The following is a 21,750-nucleotide window of genomic DNA, read 5'->3' as shown; positions in this document are numbered from 1 at the left end:
TTAAGTTGTAGCTACATGAAATTTCAATATTGTTGAGAATATATATATAAAATCATATACAGTAATTCAAAGACACTGGCAGCTACTTATATAAAGAGATTTAAATTAAATTTTTGGTTTAAGGCTTTATTATGACAAGATTTAAGATTTTTAAAGTAATTTAAAATATTAAAATATTTATAAATATTTTTGTATGTAGGATAAAGTTTTTCTTTGTAATATCAAAATATATTAATAATTTAGAAGATTTAACAAAGAAATTCAGGGTGCTTTAATTGCATTTTAAGAGACAATATTATGTTAGTAGGCATGTTATTCTAATTGAATTTATTATTTTTTTAATGAGGTAAGTAGAATATTTTCAGGAGCTTAAAGTTAATAAAATCAGAAATGAGAATGCTCAAAGATTGAACAAAAATATTTAGATTGGAAAATATGGAAATAAAAAACATTAAGCATTTGTTTTTGTAAAATTTGAAGCTTCAGAATATTTCGGAATATAATTTCACCTTGGTGAATTCATATGGATATGGCGTGCGGGGTGATTCAGAAAGGTATACAACAACATATACCATTAGTTACAGGATCAAAAATGGGTAGAACTTTTGTTCCGGACTAAGTGACAAATCTCAAGGATTTCTCAAATAAATAGTTTCTGAAACTCCTTTTAAAGGGCTTAAAATAATTACGTTTGACGGAAAAGAAATATTTGAAAATTTTGGCATTGAATCGATTACTAATAGTTCAAAAAAATATTCTGTTTTTTCATAAACTAATTTTTTTAGATTTATCTATTACTTGCTTATACGAGTACCACATAAAAAAATGTACAATTTCCGCATTATGTTATTGAGTACATACTTACGAAACAAAAATACGACTACACAAAGCGGAATGAAAATAATTCAATTACTTTCAGAGTAATAGAAAAATTTATGTTGTTCTTTTTTTCCCACCGTATAGCAGTTAAAGGTTAAGTTCTTGTTATATGTGTCTTGTGACCTCGCAATTTAGCATAGTTTTCCAGCTGGGATCGATTTAAATAAATCATTGCAGTTTTACTTACAGGTACAGCCGCAATCGCATCGCATCGTTCAGTAGAATTTTGAAATTTTCAAATTTTTGTCTTTTAAAATTTTTAATTTTTACACTTTTCAGATAACGTATAACATGCAACATATTCCTAAACACATCGGTTGAAATAAATTTTAAAATAACTGTTTCTGTAAGCACCACAACTATTGAAATAATAATATACTTAAAATAAGTGACTGTATAAATTTCCACCTGATACATCGTTTATAGGATCATAAAATGAATTCCAATACGTGTTTTGGATTCTTGTAACATTGGTAGGCGCTCATATTATATTATGTATGCATGTAAGAAATGTCTATAAAATTCAAGACACAAAATAACTTTTAGAAGAAGAAAAACTAGAAGAAAGTCAAAAGAAAAATTCCACAAGGTGGTCGTTATTTTTTTTTTTCAACTTGGCTTTACTTAAATTTTTAATTTTCCTCATTTTTTATTACAATTTTCTTTATCATTTTTACCCCATTTCTGATTTTCTTTTTTACAAATACAAAAACCAACACAAAAAAGAAGAAATAATAAACTAAGAGGCAGCCGTAAAACGTGACGACCGACAGTAATAGCCAATTGATGTTCTGACCAAGTGATTTTTTTTTTGTAAGAATAAAACAAAAACAAAACTACTGTTGTAGAATAAATGAATACATACATATATATATAAAAAAAAAACCCAGATTACTATTCTATTAAATTAAATAATGTGTAAGAATTTTATATAACGTGTAAGTATGTATCTATATAATACTCGTATCTTCCTATATGTATGCATGTGCAAATGTGAATTGCGGAAAATTAATATTAAAGTGAACGACAATATTGTGTCGTTCACTTTATGTGAGCAGGTGTCATAGTTGTTTTCATTTTTTTTTTTTTCAATTTTGCGTCAGAGAATTGAATGAAAACTTTATAATCTAATAATAAAATGGAAATGAAATGGAGAAAAAAAAAATGTAATCGTAATCAAAATTATATGGTCTTATAATGTAAATAAGGTGGGCATATAAACATGGTATTCACTTGTTGTAACAAACCACAGTACATACTTTGTGTATTGTAAATGGCGTAAAAATACATAGATATTTGACAGATATTGAACCGATTTTCTAAAATTAAAGTTCAAGTTGCAAATCAGTTTTCTGGTTTATAAATGAAAACAATTAAGGTTTTCCACAAAAATCTCAAATTCGGTCGAATTTTTATTGAGTTTTTTATTTTTTTGCATGAAAATCAGGGTAGAACTAAATTTATATTAAAAAGTTGGTATATATGTAGGTATTTGTTCCTGAATTTCGTTTAAGTGTTTCATGAATAGATTGAATACTATATGTACAATTACACGCTTTTATGAATATACTGTAAAAGATTTTCATAATCTTCTAAGATTGTTTCGACATGATGCGTTTTTCTGCTGTACCATATTTCTTGGTATAAATGTAAGTGAATCTACCAATCTTCATAAAAATTTGTTCTGTTTTTTTCATGTATAGTTGTAGATAAAGCAATATTTTGGGCATTACTAGACGCATATTTATTCAAATTTTGAAAATTTTAAAAAGTTGTGCCACAAAATTAATTTTCAACAAAATTATTAAAATAATAATTATAATTACCGCTGTCATACAACCAATTAACGATATAGCAACACTGTTATAAAAATTTGTTCCACAATATTATTAGTCTTCCAAGAAGCAACACATTGTATTTTCGAAACAAAAATAATTTTTTATTAACTTGTACTCCAAATAAATTGGAAAAATTTAGTTATGTGAAAATGAATTGCATAAAAATCTTTTTTTTGGTGAAATAAAGGAAAAACTAAGGTTTTTAATAAACTGTAGACTCATTTTCATTAAAATGCTTAAATCGAATCTATGATCATTACAGATTTAAAGTAAGAATGTAATAATATTGAAAATTATTAAACTTTATTTTAAGAATTTTTTCTTGTATTAGTACTGGAACTAGAAATTATTGTTGAACACTTGAATTGGGAATCATGATTTTGAAATCATAGTAAACGGCAATGAAATATTTTGTTAAAAGTTTTAAACTTTTTAAATTCAATTTTGTTATTTATTTGATATTTTCATTATTTCTTTTAACAAGTTTATATTTCTTGTATATAACACAATGACAATCATCCAATTTTTTTTTCATGTTTCGGAATAACTTCACACATGGGTACTTTTATCTTGTTACAACATTGTATGTGTTTTATATATAAAACACATTTTTTTACATAAGCGTGCATAACTTACCTATATTAAACTTTTGTTTTTCTTTAAACTTATTATTTGTTATACATCGTGAATGATTTTGAAAAAATCAAAGCAAAGAAAAAATTCTGAAGAAATTATAAAACTTTGTTTTGATTTTTAATTTGTTTTGTTTTTTTGTTTATCCATGAGAGAAAATACGAAGGTGAAAGTATTGAGTCGTATATTTGCTATGATAATTTATCCCAAGTGTATATATGTATTTCATTGTGTAAATTAGAAGGTTCTGTTAGATTTGATAAAATGACATTGCGGAAAAAACAAATTTTTTGAATTGATATTGAGAGCGAAAAACCTGACGAACGGTACAATTCTTCTATACCAAAGGATTTCGTATTCAAAATTCGGTCACCTAATTATAAAAAACTAAATATATATATGTAGGATTATGTTGACTGAACATCATTATTGTAGCTATGAAATACACATTTCGCCGGTAACTTAAAATACACATTGCCGGTAACATGATATTCACATTTTGCCGTAACCTAAGTTTTTTTTTTTTTTTTTTTTTTTTTTTTTTTCCTTATTCACTCCTAGAAGGAGCATAGGGCTAGTGCATGATTTCTCATGCACTAGTTTCATAGCGTCATAGAGTTTAACTAGGTAGGTGACTAACCTGCCGTAGTTTTATTTATAATAATTATTTGAGGTTACTAATATTTACTGTTTATTTTTCTTAATTTTTTTTTTTAATATGGAATATTACGAATATTTGAAAATTACTTGTATAATATTTATTATTATTGTATATTAAGTTATAATAATATTGAATATAATTTTTATAGTGACCTGACCGGGGTTTGAACCCGAGACCCTTCGGTTAAAGGACCGGTGCCATAACCACTGCACCAATGCCGTAACCTAAGTAAATTACTGTAATTTTATAAATCGTATGATCTCTATTACTTTGAATTTTATGATCTTTTGTAAAGCACATTCAGTGTGTATTTTATCGAGCTGCAGAGTTGTTTAATATAAATTTAAATCGAGCTATTGCGTTAAATTAGAGTGAAAACCTAACACGTGTTATGTTGTATCGCTTTGATTAATTAAAGAAATTTTGTAAATTACGATAATTATAATTGAACTCAATATTAATTTGGATAAATAAAGTGAATAAGCCCAATATTAATTTAATTTCGGATTTTATTTCCTACATATATTTCATTGTTATTTACAATATTATGTTTAGAATAAAAAAAATTAATATAAAACTAATATTGCCAATATTTAAATAATGTACGATATTAAATACCAACAAAAATAAAACAATAAATGTGTACCAGTAACCATAAATATTTATTATAAGGAAAAGCTATACGACAGGCTAGTCACTTTTTGTATATTTATCTTATTGTGTGCTCTTAATGGACAAGTGCAATACTAATCTGATCATCGATCACCTGTCATACCTTAAGTTCCGGTAAAGATGTTCGGAAAATATGTTTTACGTACAGTACGTATACACATATTTTGTGTACAAAACTAATACTTAATTGACTTTTGTATAGGTTCGAAAAGAAATTTAGTAACAAACCATTCGTGATCACAAGAGATTTCCTCAGAAATCTTATATTTTCTATGAAAAATTTTTTAGTATTATCATGTGGGGTGTCAAGTAAAAGATTTTAATGCGTTCGAAATGTTTGTTAAAGCACTAAAAGAAATAAATAAAAATAGCTAGCTATAGTAAAAATTAAATTTCTCATTTATTTTTTGTGTTCCCTAAAGCAATTTGTTAATAAAAACTTTTGTATTAGAAATATTCGATTTTGTATTAGAAATAGACACAGATAAAAAATATTAATAAATATTTAAAATTTTGTGTGTTTCTATGAGTAAATTTCTATGAATAAATTCTATGAATGTTATCTAGGTTTGAGATTTCTAACTCAAAATAGTTATTGAAACTGCAAATAGTTATTGAAATAGAAAATTGAGTATGCAATATGAGGTTATTTTTGATATTTCAGTTGCCAATTAACAATATAAATTTTGGAGACCTATTTTTTTATAGAGTGTTTGTACCTCATTTTTAAGAACTTTATTAAAATTTTTAAATTATAATCAAATCGATCATTTTGTCTTACTTTTCTTTTTAAATCATCTATATATGTATGTGCATATTATACAAAATTATCTTACACTAACATAGAAATTAAGTTGATAAAATCTTTCAAAACTTTTTTTATATATTAAAAATGGTCCGCTTTAGCCTTTACTTTTAATATTTTTTCTTTTTTTTTTTTTGATAGGTTTATTTGTTGAAAAAGGAACCAAAATTTGAGGTTAATAATTTATTATTACCCTGTTGAATATGTTATGAAATCAATAATACATATTATATATATATTTTAATAATAAATAAGAATGGGAGGGTATCAGATCATAAAAATTTATTAAAAGGATATCTTTATCCTAAATATTTCTATATTTATTTATTGTGTATAAATATGATAATAATCAAAAGAAAAAAAAAGAAAATTAAAGATTTCTTTAGGCAAATGCTTAATAATTCCTTAAAGCAAGTACATAATATATGAAAAATGAAAAATAAACAACGAAAAAAAGGATATACCAAAAATTTATATATATTAGAATAAAAGTCAATTTTCGGTTGTTTATATTCGAAATATATATATACAAGATTTTAATTTATTTTTTTATAAAAAAATCAATTAAATTTCTGCCAGGACGTTTAAAGAATAATAATCTTTTTCAAATATTTGAGTACTAAGTTTATAGTTATCATAGATATCATTGATTCTGGCTCAGGGCCGATTCTGACTTAATCGGTGTCTTATGCGGTTTTCAAAAAATGCGCCCCCCCCACCCACGTCACGCTTTCAAATAAATTAAGAATATGCAATAAAAATTCAACATTCAGCATAATAAATCAGTTTCTTGTAACTTTATCATGCAGAATGCAAGATTCGTTATAGAAATAATGTTATGAATTCTATTTTCACCTTCTGTTTATAAAGTTTGTAACGTACATATGTAGGCACGTGTTATGAAGTTGAAATTTTTGTGCTACCTAGGCCGTAAGTTCACTTTGATATCTTGAAATTGTTTTCTGTTAAATGTTCCCTTCAACAAGTTTAAAAATGTTCTTTCGAACATATTCAATTAAAATGAAAATTTTTATATTGAATAATATTTCTAACCCTTCTAAATTAGAATAAAAAATATCATTTTCTAATTTATGTTCCCTATTGTAAGTGAAAATTCAAATTTTAATATTATGCTATAGTTTATTTTTATGCCTTGGTCTGCCAAAGTGAGTAAATCAATAAATCAAAACCATAATATTATTTTGTAAATAAGTTTTAGAATGTTTATGGTTTTGTGTAAATAATAAATAACAAGAAATAAATAAATTATTTTGGTTGACATTTCGGTTTAGATTATATTTTCCTTTTCAATAAATAAGATTTTGAATTTTTATACAGTATAGCAACATAGTGAATATTATAGGTATTTTTTGTTAGATATTATTAATTTTTCTGTTATTTAATAACATTTTCTTCGTATAATGCTCTCAGATTAAAAAATTTACATAAAAGATTTTAAAGTTAACAGGAATAATAATAATATGTTTAATATTTGGTAACAGAATAAAAATTGGAAAAATTTTATGGATTATTTACCAGAAAAATGAATAAAAATTTAAATTTCAAAAAAAAAATTGAATTTATAAAAAAAAATTAAATTAAATAACCATTTTTCATTTTGAAATTCAAATTTTCAATTTCTTTTAAATATGTATACTGTGCAATTTGAAGTCGACTTCAAGCGGCTTATGACCTCATATAAACTCTACTTGACTTGATATTTTCAAGTCAAGTTGACTTGATAAAATTCTGAGTTTGCCTTAAAAGTCGACTGCATATAAGCGGACTAAAAGATTGAAAATTACAAATTAATGATAAATGTCAAAGAAAGTTGATTTGAAGTCGTCGGTTAAAAAGCAGAAAGCATTAAGTCAGGAAACTGTGTTTTCAGCAAATTCAATTTGAAAAAATCGTAAAATTGTAAAACTAATCAATTAGTGCAATGGGATTGGTCTCTTTAATTTCTGGATTTATAAACTACATTCTAGATTTGCATGATTTTTTGCCACAACAAAGATTATATTATTCTGATTTAATTCATCTATGAAATCCGAATTCTCAAAAAATGCACTTAATGCTTTCTGCTTTTTAACCAACGATATACGCAAATTGAAATTCAAGTGTTCGCAAAATAAGTAAGAACATTTTTTTACTTCACATCTCGGTACATAATTGTGTACCAGTTAATGAGGAAAAATACCTATAATTTTTCAGAATTTTTCCATAATTTTGTTACCGGGAAAATTTTGTGTGAAAAAAATTAATTTTTGTTCATAATCTCGTGAATTGTATTCATAAACTTCATATTGCATTTTAATTAACTTAAATTTGTTATACCATGTATGTAAATAATTGCATTAATTGTAAATTCATTTAATTTTTTTTTTCAATACAGATACGAGTCATATTTTTAAAATAAATTCATGAAATTCATACATCATTTTTTATAATTTTTATTTCCTGTTATGGCTGTAATTACCATAACGATATTAAATTTGATTGAAATGTTAAAAAATTTATTAAAAGCGATTATTAAAATCAATTAATTTTCATTTAACTTTTACTATAAATTATTAAATTGCCAATAGTGATTTCTAAATGTAATTAAATATGAATAATACGAGTGCATTCGTTACGTCATCATCAAATGAAATGTCATATTTTCTTCCTATATGTAAAAAATATTGAAATTTTTCCTGCCTTCTTCATTTTTAATTTTGTTTTTGTATTTTTACGAAATCAATACACGACTGTATTGATATATGAATATTTTAGTAAAATATTAAAATAATTTTTTGTTTTTTTTTTAGAATTTTATTGGCATTTGATTTATTTTGCACGCAATCTTATTTATGATTCTTTTATATTTCGATTATTTTTATTTATAAGACTAATACGTATGACCCACCTTAGGTATATAAATGTTTATTTCATTTTTATATAACAAATGTATTTATACCATTAAAATATTACCACAATCGAATGGAAAACATATACATATATATGTATATATATATACATTGGTACCCATTGTATATAAGCTTTCAAAAATGAATAACAACCTACATTCGATTACCATTCGATTTATCATATTTATTTGTAACGTTGTGTAGATTAGGCGTAAAGGGAAAATATGACAAACAAAATGTTTAGAAATACTTTATACTTCATACACAATTCCACAAATATAATGTATGTATACCTATATACTTATTCTATTTTTATAGTCTTATTAAGCTTATATTGAATATTTGATGGTATTGTTGTAAGCAATTATAAAAAGTTTAAATAAAATATTCTAACATACGTGGAATTACCCGTGAATAATACATGAGTGATATTATATTGGATTTTATAGAAATAATTGAAAAATACTTAATAATATTATTAGTAGAATAATATAATAAGACCGAATGAATTGTAATGCAATAATGTAATGGTATGTATATGTAATTTACCTTTAAATATAGTATGTTAAATTAATTATGAATTTACTTTTTTTTTTGGTAAATTTTAGTATGCAGTCGAATATCTGTCACATTAGCTGAATATAAGATATATTTTATAAATACACCTTTTAGCTTGTAAGTACTCATTTTTGTATTGTTCAGTATTGCAGGAATTTTAAAATTTCTACGCCAGATTTAAGGGTTACAACGATATCAGAAATTTTTATTTGAAAATTTTTGGTTTAGTTTAGAAATTCTTGTTTTTTAAATTAAGAATTAAAAAATGAAGATAAAATAAGTAATAAGAGTTGTATAAGTCACAATTGGAATTTTGTTAATTGTGCAAAATTAAATATGTTTATTAGAATCTTATAAATTCCTGAAGGGGTAACTATGAAAAATTTTAATATATACGAATAAAATAAATTGTTAATCGGAACGATTTTAGTATTTATTTTGAAATATTTTAATTAAAAAAAATTATTAGCAACTATGAGGTATTTTTGCAAAATATTTTCGAACAAAAGAACAAAATCAGAAAATTAATTATTGCATACTTTTTGGAGTTAGATCAACTTTAATTTATTTGATATCTTAACAATAATTTTTACAAAACCTTTAAAAAGGACATTTTCATTATAATTTAAATTAATACCAAATAAATTTTTAAACCTTATCTATATAATAAAAAACTAAAAATACCTGGAACAACTTCTTCTTGCTCTATATGTTTATTGAATAAAAATTATATTTTTGACCGCATTTTAAACTTACCTGAAAAGAAAGAAAAAAAAATTAATGTAGCATTTTCTTTTTAATAATATTTAAAATTTGAAAATTTTCGTAAAAAGTAATTTATAAAATTATTTTTTAGCACAGCTATATTGTGGTCTACTCTGTTAAAAAATTGAAAAGCTAATATTCTACTGTACAAATTAAAGAAGGAATTTTCAAATTTTAAAAAAGTTCTCTTCAGTATTACTCGTAAGCATCATGCATCACTTAATAAATGATAAATATTTTAATTTAAAATATTTAATTGCGTTGTATAATAAACGAGAAAAAGTAGAGTTGATCATAACAACTCGGTGATACCCTTACATACATATACTCGTACTATTTATCCTAGTTTTGGCGAACAAAAATACCATAGCTGACTATGGGATAGACAATGGTTTTAATTACGCTGATTTTATTTTACAAGAAATGAAATAAATTATTTATGTGGTGTTGAACCTTCACTTTATTACCATATAACTTTACGCAAAATTTCAGAGTTGTAATTAAAATAGTTTCTAAGATATGAAAAAACAAGAATTGAAGTTGTACGAGTATGCGGTATATTATAGTTTCAATATTTTTTCTCTGATATAAACAAATAGTTTTTCAACTTATAGGGCAACTATCCGAATCACTGTCTCAATCAGTGCTTTTAACTATTATAAATCATTTGTGAAAATTCGGTAAGATTGGCTTAATTAGTTTTTGAGTTATCGTTGCGACGGACGGATAGTTAAATCGATTAAAAATTTGACGCTGATCAAATCTGTTTACATCTTAGACTATTATTTCTTAGAGTTACGAATAGTAAGGCAGCTTTAAAATACCTTTCGAATATACGTTCGCTCGTGTATATAAAATGTTATATTATAAGGATAGAGAAAGAGAAAACCGCTAGTGATAACGTGACAATATTATATAAAATTTATTATTTTTTATTAATAAATGAAAAAAAAAATATTAATTCTTTATTTTAATAGTGAAAATTATTTAAAGAATACGAAATGTAATAATTTTTTTTTGTGAAAATTGCTTATAAAGAATATTTTATTTCCTTTTCTAGTTTTTCATTCAGGAAATTTGATAGCAGTCGTGAACAATATGAAAAATATCTTTTTTTTTTATTAAAATTGAAATGTAGATGGATGCTAGTATAGTAAAGGATGCAATATATTCTAGTAATAGTGGCTAATATATATTATACGAAAGTACTTTTTTATGATATAAAACTCAATCATTTAAATTATCGAAATGATTATCAGCTATATAGAGTTCGTAATGTTCAGTATATGGGTTTCCCGCAAAAGTACATGTTTTCTATTTCATAAAGCCTTTATACGTTTCGTTTTTGCTTCTTGGAGGTCAAATTCTTAATAAATTTCTTTTCACATTTTATTGATAATGATTTATTTCTTTTATTTCAAATAAGTACAAATATAAAACAGTCATAGAATGTAAGTTTGTAATTATATTATATATACGTTAATAAATTGCACATATGAGTATTAACATGGATGTTATTATTCTTTGGAACAAGGATTACAGTATAATTTCAGTTAGGATTATTTGTTACAAATTTTTCACTTTTATAGAATTAATTTAAGATTTCTTTTTGATAAAATTGTGGAATAGAAGAAAATTATATTTTATTTTTTCTTTTCGATTTTCTTCCTTTTTTGGTTTTGTTTTTATAAAAATCACGTATACCTTTTTAACAGCTTTCGGATATAATATAAGACAAAATAACAATGTTGATGATGATGTAATGTAAGTAATGTGGAGAAAATACAAATTGTAAGGATACCGATATTATGTGTCATGTACCTATATAATAGAAATGAATTTTCACAAAAGAAAATTTGCTGTAAAATGAGTTTAATTTTTTTCTGTTTTTTTTTCAGATTTTTCAGATTTTTCTTAAGGCAAAATATATTATATACTTAATATAATGTATGTTGTTAGTGGTAAAGGGATTCAAAGGAAAAAATGGGAATTTTCGATTTAAAAAAAAAACCAAATAAAAAAAAAAAATTGAAAAATCATTTTTACAATATTAAGTTCCTCGATGATGGTACGACATGAAAGAATCATAAATTTTATTTGAAAATTTTTTTTTATTTAAGTTTGAGTGAATAAATTATTATACCTAGTGGTGTAGGTGCGGTATATTTACATATGTGTATTAAGTTAGTATAGATTTATTTTAAAAAGTTTTTGATTTCCTACAATAAAAGAGGTTATGTGATAGCACCAAATTTAGCATGTCGAATTTTCGACGGAATCACATTGGTAAGAAAGCGAAAATAAACTACTTTTACAAAGATGTCGCTCTGTCGATCTGTCTGTCGATCTGTCAATCTGTGTGTAGACGCATCTACCTCAAGTTTTGACTATTGCATGGATTGATAAACTTTCGGAATATGTTAAACCTTGAGAACTGAATCCTTACTACGGGATTATTCTATATTCTTGGTAATATTTATAAGAAAATATTTAACAGATTAACTTAAAATTTGATATTATAAGCTTAGTCTGACATTATTTAACTTTTGAAAGAAATCAGATGCCAGAATTGGTGGTTTGCTACGGACCAACTTAACATTTTGTGCCCATATAAAAAGAAATAATCAACTGATTTTCGTGAAATTTAATATATAAATTTAAGGTGATAAAACAATTAACTTCAGAATGATCTCGGAAACCGTTCTAGATATGATACATTTTTTATCATATCCAAGGAACTTATTTATCATATTTCTTAAAATTTAATATTAAAGTTCAGTTTGCTACTAGTAGTAATTCACGAACTTTTCATGGAAATGAAGAATGCATAAAGTGAAACTGTATTAAGAGCCAAATTGGAATTTTTCAAAGTATCCTAACTGAAATTTTAACTAGTCTTCAAAATTTGAAAAAAGTATTTAAAGGTCATTTTCATAACATTTTCGTTGCACTTTGCGGTCGGTTATAAACTGATCACATCAGGTTTTTCTCTAAATGTGACGTGAATCAAAAATTAAATTGTGAATGAAACACTTTCATAGAGAATATTTTAAGATATTAATGAAAAAAAGTTTCATTTTAATCTTTTCTTTATATTGTAAAAAGAAAGTGTTATGATTTTTGCTTGTAAGGCTGAAATAGAAGAGTGAAGGGTAATGACAGTGAAATACACCAAATTTTTCTTTAATTGAAGTTTAGTTTGAAAGTGGTTGAAATATCATCCAATTTACTTAAATTATTAAAATTAATACGACAATTTTGTTTTCACGATCCAGTTTTACTTTATTTAAGTCTTCATATCAAATTTAACATGTCAAGCTTTCTAAAACGAAAGTACATTAGTTTGTATATAATAAAGGCATGAGATCGGCATTTAAAGTATAATAAACACAATTTGTTATCGCATGACCTTTAGCGGGGGAATAAAATATTAAAATGAATTGTGTATGTGGTAGAATTTTACTCCTTTAATACAATCAAACTTTATAAGATTATTCATAGGGATTCATAATATTAGCAACAATTTGCAGCTGATTTTTTATATTTTTTTCTATTTTACTACCGTGTAGTTAGATAGTCTTTTTCAACAAATATTTTATTAAAATATAGAAATGTATTGTCCGTACATGCAATAATATTTTCCTAATATCTGAAGAAAAAAATTATATTTTAAATAACAAAAATTTAATTTAAATAAATGTCTACGAAACAACCACAAATTTTCGTATTTTTTGACGATGGTATACACATCTATGTACATATTTCCAAAAAGATTTGCTCTCAAAAAAAAAAAAAAATTAAGAATTCTTAGAAATGAAAAGCACATCAAAAAAAATTTTCGCTTAATAAAATTTATACGATTTTCTTAATAAAAAAAAAATATTCAAGACATGAGCTTCTTCTCCTTCTTTAACATTTTCTTCTGGAATATTTTTATTAAAAATTTAAAATTGTCAGGACAATAGCAAAGAAAAAGCATTTTTTTTATGTGTGTACAAAAAAAATTTAAATATCCTTATAAGTTGAAAGAAATAATTTCTTATTCTGCTTCATTCCAATAAATTTTATTAAGAAGTTGTAGTGTTAACGTAAAGCAAAATAAGATCCTTGAAAATATACACACATACATATACTTTTTTTTTATATATTCGTGTACTTACGATACAAATGCAAGTAAAAAAGCAAGCTGTGACGGAAATTAAACTGTCGAAGAAACAAAAACACAATGAACACTTTTCTTAAAACTTATTTCATATTTATTAGCAAATAACAATTGTATTTGAATGTTAAAATGATAAATAAATAAATTTACATTGTAAAAAAAGAAAATTCACGCAAATTCAAAAAAGAAAAGGAAAAATTAAAATAAACAAATCAGGGGCAAAAGTAAGGTAGATGTTTATGAGATTATAAGCGTAACGTACAATAATTTCCCTTATGGATGAACAGTTTTCATTTTTTTTTTGGGGTGAATAAAGATAAAATTCAAAAGAAAAATCAATAATAAAAATTTCAAGGTCATTTGAGATAAAAGAGAAAAAAAAATCTCAAAGAATCTGTTGCAAAAATCTTATTAAATTATAAAATTTTTGAAAACGAAGAGTGTTAGATGGTCACAGACACATACAAAATATTTTGAAGAATGAATTTGATTCATGTCAAAATTTAATGATTTATCGGAATGCGTATTCATGATTTTAAACAAAAATTCGGATTTAATTATTAAAAAAAAACCAATTGACACTTCGAATTGCTTGTGAAAGTTTTTGAAACTACAAAAGAGAGGGCACAGCGTAAGAATATGAAAATATCCTTTCATTTATTCAAACATTTACTTTTAATTATAGAATTGATAGTAAGCAGCCTTCAGTTAGTGCACCTAGAAAAATATAAATTTGGTATTTGGTAGTGGTTCATATTTCTGTGTTCAGACTTCTCTAAAAATTTTGTCAGTTAATTTCATTAACAACCAGAAATCAAATATTGTATTTCGGAAAATTCTGTCAAGTAGATCTTTAAATATGATGAAAAATGTAAAATCGGCCTTTAGTAAAAATTCTGGTTCCGGCCCTTATATTCCCGGAAATTATGATAGTTTATTGTTCGAATTATCAAATTTGAAATATTAAATTATCTGGTTATTTCTGTGTAAACTTTTCCAATTTTCTCAGGTGACTTGTTTCATTGTCAGATCTTATATCTAAAATTTCAGTAAAATCCGATTTTTTTCTTAAATAATAGTCAAAATCTTAAAAATCGGCCGTTATAAGAAGAGCCCGGTGCAAAAGTTCTTACATATCTCCAAATTTAATCAAACCAGATATATATTTTCATAACAGGTTCAGTCTAACTTGAGAAACAGGTGTGTGTACAGACAAAAATACTGACACACATCCATCAAAAAATTTTAGCCGAAAACTCGTAATGCGAAATTTGGTACCATTACATAACCTGCCTTATTTTTTGCAATCCGGTTAGTATAAAATTATATTTTTTTAAGTTTTGCAATGACATTAAGTACGTGTATTAAGATTGATTTATCTGATTTATTAATATTTTTTTGTAAAATATTATGACGTTGAGTATTATTAATTATTGTATTTTGCCATTTATTGAACAAATTTTATTAATGACTCCAGTTAGTATAAACAAGATTCTATTATTACAATTATTAGAGTTTAGTTGGCACGAAAAATTTATAAATTAAATTATTTTAGAGAGTGTGATATAAATTATTCTCATAGATCTTTTAGCACATCCCAATTGTAATATTCAATATACACATGTATATTTTGAGAATAGATTTACATATATGTATATGTATAGTATGCTATGTAATTACATAATATGTACATAATTTTATTATTACTTTTTTTTTTAAATAATAAATCCGGAGTAATTTTTTTAATAATAAATGATATGAAGCTACTTATAATTTGAATTTATTGGATAATTTTCACTTCAAATATTTTATTTTAAATAAGCACAATGTAATCTTAGATTTTATATTATTAAGATTGGAAAGATAAATTTTTAATACTGATAATATGTTTGTGGAAATAAATAGATTGATTAACATAATTTAAATTAGAACTCGGGAAAAATTAGGGAACTTTAATACTCCATATTTATATTTCAAGGAAAACTTGATTAATTGTATTTTATTTATTTTAAATAATGATTTGTTAAAATTAAATAAATTTTATGCTGTAAAAATAAAAATAATTTTATGCTACTCAAATTCTAGTTCTTTGGAAATCGATTTATATTAAAATTTTACTAATACAAACTTTTAACAAAAATTTAAAATATGTATGTGAAAAAAATTTCTCTGAAAAATGGATTATTAGGATAACTTAATGGAAATTTCTTCATAAAACTGCAGAAGAGGTGGATGACGTAAAATTTATTAAAAAATTTTTCTCTTTGAACTGACGACTTTCTAGGTGGGCGGTCTACCAAGTGAGCTACAGACCAACTGAGCTATGAAGAAAACGTAGCATCTCATGTGGGGAGCACTTAGCAGTCATGTAGATTACAGTACAAAGCAATGTGAAGAATGATCTGCGGGCATAAAAGGACCAGATTAGAAAAACATATTGAAAGAGAATTTTCATTTATTTAATTAAATTTTTTTCATGTCGTGAAAATCGAGTTAAGTAGAATACGAACGTATGTTCGAAGGAAATACTAAATTTGCCTTACCGTTTGTAACACTAAGAAATAACGGTCTTAGATATAGACTCAAGTGTATGTTTTTGATCAGCGTCAAATTCTGAGTTGATTTAGTTTTGTCTGTCCGTCCGCCAATTTCTTGGCTCTTTCTAGTAGCTATATCATACAACTTTAATAGTAGTTTTGCGCAGACATTATTTTGAAAAACATATAGCACTGAAATTTTGCATGAATTAATATGGCAATACGGCAACTTAAAGTCATAGTCTGTCCCAGAGTCAGTTATAGCATCTTTATTCGCACATAGGATAACAAATTCGTATGGGTATCACAGAGTTGACAAGGTCAACTCTATTATTTTTTCTCGTTGTTATTAGATTTGATTATTTCTATTGCTATCAAATTTCTATATTTGAAATAAAGCACGTAATTGATAAATGAATAAAAAAAATTCACAATTTTAAAATCGTAAATTATTTTATGAATTTTAAATGGTTTCAACTCTAAATTCTTGAAAACTTGGTCTTTAAATTTACTCCCAAAAAAATTACTCAAAAAAAAAGTTCTAACTTAATTCAATGACCTATATATTTCAAAAATAAAAATAACAAGAGAAAAATCTTCTTAATGATCCCTTAAACTTTAACAAAAATATAATTTAAAAAAGTTTTTTAATTAAAAAAGCAAAATGTACACGATAAAAAGTGGAAAAATTTTTTCATAAGAAAAATAAACTTTTTTTTTGTTTTTTTTTTTTTTTTTCCAAATTAAGTCATTAATTTTCATACTTCTGCAGTTTACTTCTCTACTTAAAATGACATTTTTGTTTCTTTTTTTTTGTTATAACCTTCGCAAATGGAAAAACCAAAAACAAATATTAATCTTTCATTGTATTGGAAAAAAAAGTATACGCAACCTTGAAATTAGCATAAATTTGCAAATTTATAACCTCAAATAACCAATAAAACAAATTACTTTTGTAAATAAAATTTTTCTTATTTTGCTGTTTTTCAAGAGAAATACAGAAATTTCCACCATTACATGCAAAAAATAAACAAAAAAAAAATAAGAGAAATGAAAAATATAAACAAAATGGTTTAATTAAGAAATTTTAGTCCCTTTTATGAAATTTGGGTTTCGCGTCGTTCACAAACAGAACTGTACAGAGTATGCAGAACGATGATGAAGAATTTTATTCAGTTTTTTTTTTTTGGAGTAAATCTATTTATAAAGCTATTTCAACACCGTCTGGATTAAATTTTCATAATGTTTGTTTGCTGGTTTTTTGTTTCTCTTCTTATTCTTATTAAAGTGTCCTGTGGTTTAAAAGTTTAATTCAATATACACGAACGTGTGTAAATATTTTAATAATAAAAAAGAGCCAACAAAATTAAACGTCCTTTTAAAGTTTGAGTTGTTTTTGTTTTTTTTTTCTGTTTTCTCCATTTAAAGTAATCAAAGACATATTTTAAAGAAAAGAAACGAGACCAACAGTTTTGTAATTTTTTTTGTTCTGTTTGTTTTAGGGAAAATTTCATGAATGAATTTTATATCAAGGGCAAGGTAATTTAATTTCATTGCATGGTCTGAAGTAAAATTAGATATGCGAATATGGGAGTACAAAATTTTCAAGAAGACATTTTACTTTTGTAAATGTAAGAGTGTATTTATTTTTATTGTGTTTATGCGTACTGTATGTATGTGTATGTGAATCTATTAAAATTAATTTTTGTATTTTTATTATTTAAATAAGATTTTTGTAGTATTTATTCGCATAATATTGTTTGATTTTATGATTAAATTGTATAGGAAAAAAAAGGTTACTAGAATGAAAAAAAAAATGAGAAAGTCAATTTATTTTAAATTAAAATTTTTTTCTTTTTTGTAATAATTGTTTTATATTTTTAATTTCTTGGTTGTTTGTTTTAATTTATTAAAATTTTAAAATGATTTTTTTTTAAATATTATAAAATAGATTAAAATAACTACTTCTATTATGAAAAATTGATTAAGGATATTTAAAAATAAATTCAATTATTGAAATTTTCATTACAAAGACCTTAAGTAATAACAAAAATTCTTATTTTTATTATGTAAATTGAAAATTTTTTAATTTAATTATGATTTGAATGAAATTATATAATCATTTATATAGAATATTTAAATAATTTAAATGTAGATCGGAAACCCTTGGAAATGTAGATTGTGCCCCTAGTATTAATAAAAATACTATTCAATGAAATTGATACGTTCAAATTCTAATGCTACCTTTATAAATTGCGACTTATTCATACAATTTAAGTTTTAAAATTGTGAATAATTTTAACTAAAGCTATAAAATTATAATTATAAATTTTAAGTCATTATTAAGAGCTGCCGATTAAAATCTTAATTTTCTTACGATCATTTAGGAATCTATAAATAGTTTATCTATTTTAGTTTAGAACGCGTTTTAAAAGTGTCTTTCGTTATTACTGGGAACTCACAGATTCCGTCAATAATGTATTAATAAGCTGTAGGAAAAATAGTTTTGGAGATATTTGAAAAAATCCATTTAAAAATTATGTTAATTAATCAAATAGTAGTTCCGTTCGACATTTTAACATTTGCATTCGGGGAATAATAATATTATTCATTCTACTCATATTGAATTTAAGCATCATAGTGAGTAAAAATGTAAATATGTGAGTATAGGAGTATGAATAGATATTTCAGTAATACGCACTTATTAAAGCAGTAACAAGAATTTTCATTATATGCACGTAATATGCATTAATATATTTACAACAAAGTGTTATAACTATATACAATATAGTAGTTTAAAATGACTACTTAGTGTAACACTTAAAGTCTTCAAGAAATATTCAACAAGTAGATGTGCTTCATCATAAAAGATTTATTATCATATCGCATCACCGGAATAATATTGCCACAACTGAATATATGGTTAAAATCTATTTCATTCTTTATTAAACTATCAGTCAATTTGTTCAGAAATCGAATATCTGCATATATTTTGCGTCTAAGTACTGATGGTTTTTGTGCTTTTGCGCTATGTCAATTTGTATATTTATGCTTGATCTTAGAAGGATGTCTGCCAAAATTTTATGTTAATTTGAACTTTAAATATTTATTACAGACTGCTGTCTGAAAATCAAAAATTTTCTTCTCAAAGTATCGCAGCACTATAACTTTTAATAAATTTTAAATTAAAAAATTTCGATGTCAAATTCCTGTATTATGCTATAGTAATATTGTAGGGGTGTGATAAATATGCATATAATCCTATTTGCATATACACATTTTAATGCACAGAGGAAGCCTGTTGGATTATAAAGGAATAATAAAAAAAAAAAACAAAAATACTTATCTATTATTGTGCCTCTTTGTGTAGCATTTAAACCTCATTTTTTTTTTTGCGAATTGTGGGAAAAAAAGTTTTATTTTTATTGTTTACTGCCGTGTTACTTTTCTTTACTTTTTGTGTTGTGTTTTTACAAAAACTGTATAGTTTATTTCAGGCATAAATTTTTTAAAATAGGGTTAAAAATTATAATGTTTAACAAAAGAAAGTTGGGGCAAAATAAGTTTAAATTTTTCTTTTTTTTGTGTTTATATGAAAAGTTTGTTTATAGCGGTTTTTTAAAAAAAAAAGGATTAAATACGAAAATATACACTTTGAATATTTTATTGTGTATGAGTTAAAATATTGTTCATTTTATAGAATGAAAATTTCTAAAAGAAAATTATTATATAGACGGTTCAAGATGTGCTTTTGGTGTTTTTAAAATGAAAGTGATAAAAACTTGTAATTTTCTATTTTACTTGTAGTATGTATGTATGTGTTGTAACTTTTTTGATAACTATGACTTTTAGTATTAATTTTAGTTCTAAATATTTTTTGTAGAACATTGAAGACTTTAAATTAACTTTATTTTAACGAAGCAAAGTAATTCTTTTATGGATTAAACTGACACTATTTAAAAATAAAATATTATAATGATCTTACGTATTGATCTAACTGTATTTCAATTAATATTCCAATAAATAGGTGTAAGATCGGAAATGTAATTAAAACTGAGGATCGATTAATCAAGATATTTAATTAATTTTTAAAATGCACAATTTTACAACATAAAATCTTGTAATATTATTAAAATATGTAGAAAAATATATAGAATAATTGAAAAATATATAGAAATTTATACTTCAATCTTAAATATTAATATAAAAATAACGGGTTGCATAATTTGCACATATGGGAATTTGGATGCTGTACACATAAATCGTTTGGCCAAAGAGAAATATTTAAAATTGTTTGCGTCATCGTTATATTCGTAAATTATGGGTACATGTAGGATAAACATGGTATGTGTCCTCTATGGTATACACATGATTACAATATATGAAATATCTGAATTTTTAAGAATTATTTCACATATATGGTATAAGTAGGCAAAATAAAAAATCTTCAGTTATAAACTTTTGAAATGTTAAGTTATTTTTTGATTTTACACAATTTGTTGCTGGTATAAAAAACATAATTTCAGGACAAAAATTTATATAAAGGCTGAATTTACTAATTTAAGTCTAAAAGTAAATTAAAAAGACTGGAGGAGTCATCTGATCGGAGTATGAAATTTATGGGTTTGAATTTGACTCGACATATTGCCCTACACACCAGTAGAGCACGACCTATGAATTTCTTCAATTATACTGCGTAATAAAATATTTTAATTTTTTTTTTTATTTAAATTATTAGAAATTTTCATTCATGCATCTACGAATATTTTTTTTTCGAATAGCACATAAATCAAAATTTCATAAATGTATTACTACACCTACAGTACATGAAAATCATAAAATATTTAAATATATATATATATGCAAATATATATTTTACATTTAAATGTATATTTATGCTTCAAGAGAAAGGGAGAGAGAGAAAGAAAAACAAGAGGAAACATGGTAATCATAATAACAATAATAATGTGAGACCATAAGGGAATTGAATTCAAATTGTAAAATATTGCCTTCAGGATAATTTTTTTTTACATTTTTCTTTTATTATCCTGTATTTCATATTATACATATATATATATTTATTATTATTTACTGTTATTTTTTCTTATTTTATTATTCTTCTTTGAAAAATTATTTTATATTTTTATATTATGACTTTTCGTTTGTATTTGTTAGCAAATCAAGCCTATAAGACAAATTTATTTTCATTGTCTGTCAACATAGCTATTAATCAAAATACATTTATATAATATGAGTACATATATATGTATATAAAATTTTATTTTATATAATATTTTTCATTTTGATAATATAAATTTTATTTATTCTCTT

Source organism: Condylostylus longicornis, unplaced genomic scaffold (assembly GCF_029603195.1).
Source record: "Condylostylus longicornis isolate FDR11 unplaced genomic scaffold, ASM2960319v2 ptg000007l, whole genome shotgun sequence".
Lineage (NCBI taxonomy): Eukaryota > Metazoa > Arthropoda > Insecta > Diptera > Dolichopodidae > Condylostylus > Condylostylus longicornis.
The sequence above is the reverse complement of the archived record's forward strand: the minus strand, read 5'-3'. Positions refer to the sequence as shown.